The sequence below is a fragment of the Pteropus alecto genome, unplaced genomic scaffold (genome assembly GCF_000325575.1).
Source record: "Pteropus alecto unplaced genomic scaffold, ASM32557v1 scaffold45, whole genome shotgun sequence".
NCBI lineage: Eukaryota > Metazoa > Chordata > Mammalia > Chiroptera > Pteropodidae > Pteropus > Pteropus alecto.
The window spans coordinates 38,927,987-38,930,297 of NW_006442491.1; positions in this window are offsets into that span (position 1 = coordinate 38,927,987).

A 2,311-nucleotide genomic window follows, 5' to 3' on the forward strand; every position below is an offset into this window, starting at 1 on the left:
GGGTCGCACGCACGCTCCCCGTCGCCCGCCCTGACGCGTTTCCATAGTTTGCATAGCAACCTCTGCTTCTGTGGCCCGCGTGGTGCCACGCAGAGGGGGGAACGGGGCGGCGGGGGGCGCAAAGGCCTGGGCCGCACGGCTCCGCGCGTCCACGCCCCGTGGGGCGTATGGAATGGGTGTCACTTCACCGCCCAAGTCAGGTGGAGACTTCAGCTTCGGTCCCGAGAAACCGTAGTTTCACCTGCCGTCAGCGACGTCACCCCAGAGCGTGAGGTCACAGAGGGGACCTCACAGGTAGCACCACGCCGCGTTCTGCGTCTCGATGGCTCAGGGAGGACGCCCCAAGCCTGTTCCCTGTGTCCAGGAGGGACAGTCACAGAGCCACTTCCCGGACGTGCCAGGCGCGGGGCCTCACGTGGCCTTCCAGTCACCCCCGCATGAGGACCCGCGGGGTCGCCTCCATTTTCCCATTGCCAGTCTCCGAATTCCGCTGTCCTCCGATTCGAAAAACACACAGTGATTGTCTTTGAAGAAAAGGAAGCGAAGGAAATCTGAGCTTGGCCGTAGGACGGGCGGATCGGGAGGAAGCAAATGTGGGCGGATAACGGCAGGACAAAAGCGCCCGGGGGGGACGCGGGCGATTCATGGGGCGCCCTTTTATTTCCAGACGACATGAGAAAAAGCTGCACTTAAACAAAAAAAATGGATTTGAAGGCTCAGGGCCCCCGGAACCACGGCGGCCGAGGGCCGTCCTCGAGTGCGCGCCGCGTCCGGCGTGTGTCCCCCCAGCGGGATCCCATCGTCCCCTCCAGGCTTCTTTCTGCCGTTCGGTGTCACTAGCTCTTCCACAGATGACAGATCTGAGACTCAAGAGATGAAGCAATGTTCTCCGCAGCCAGGTCGCCATGCTGGCCGGAACGGAAATGTTCTCCCCCAAATCTAGGCTCCTTTGTGAGACTCATGACGTTTCAAATGCCAGGTCGGTCCTAATCTCCATGATTTCAAGACATGCCGTCTGCCGGGGACCCCGTCTTAGAGGGACACGCAAGGATGAAAAGGCACATACAGCCCCTTGGGGAAGAGAGAACATCGTTTCTCTAGAATTATACATTTTTGCGTCTCTTAAAACCTAGTCAGATAGGCAGTTTCTTAGTCCAGGCTTCCTTTGGCACCCTTCGTCACTGGCTGGTTCGGGGCTGATGCCTCTGCTTTGTGGGGGGGTGGTCTGCGCGTCTCCGCTTGTTTGGCTGCATCCCCGGTCTCCACACGTGAGATGCCCGGCGGACCCTTCACCCTGCGGGGACCATCAGAACCATCTGCCAACATCACCACGTCCCCTCCGTGCCACGAAACCGCCCCAGCTGAGAACCATCGCCTTGCTTCTGTTCAGACTACATGTTATAATTATTCATCGTTGTTACCACTTTTTATTGTTTAATGAAAGATCGAGAGCTTTCTTGCAATCATTATGTCTTCACTCCAAACTTTAAAAGAAAAAGGAAACACAAAACTTCAGAAAATCCGTGCTGAAAGCCAAGCACTGCCATGCCGTGCGCACAAAATTTTACAAACACGTTTCGGATTCAGATGTTCGCAAGGATCTGCCTAATGATATGTAGTTTCGGAGTAAACACTTCATTTTTCTTCTAAACGAGCACTCGGTCCACAGAAATGGAAAACGGATGCATTTTTCTGCCGCCAGCAACGCTCTCGATGGGATCCAGAAGTCTTTGTTGATTACGTGTTAGCTGCAGGATGTCGACATCATTCAAGCCCAAATCACCAGGATGGTGGGTGCAGGGGTCTTCTCGGGCTTGCTTCCTCGTCTGGCTTTAAAATCCGGTTTCACGTCTAATCACAGAATCAAAGGGAGGCACCTCGATAAAATGGAGAATTAGTCACTAACCAAATTCCTCCCGCAAGGAGCCAAGGAGCCGGTGCTTCGGACATCCCCGGAGACGGAGCACAAGAACCCACTCATTTAACAAGCGCAGCGCACCCCGGGCCGCGCAAATAACACATGTCCTAACTGACCTCTGTGCGGAGACCTCAGGTTACCAGAGACGCTGAGGGGGCCTGAAGCGGTCACAGGGAACGAAGGGTCACTTAGGAAGAAATAGCAAGTAGTTACTAGACTGTTTTTCCCATCAGGCACAAGACAAGCTAGAGCAGATGAAAACGAGATTGCTGGGTGATACAGGGGTGCAGCAGCCGTACCCCCGTACACCCTTCCGGGGGCGAGGGCGAGCTCAGAACCTCCAGACACAAAGAAACTGCACGGACTGTCACTGAGTGAATGATGAACCGGCTG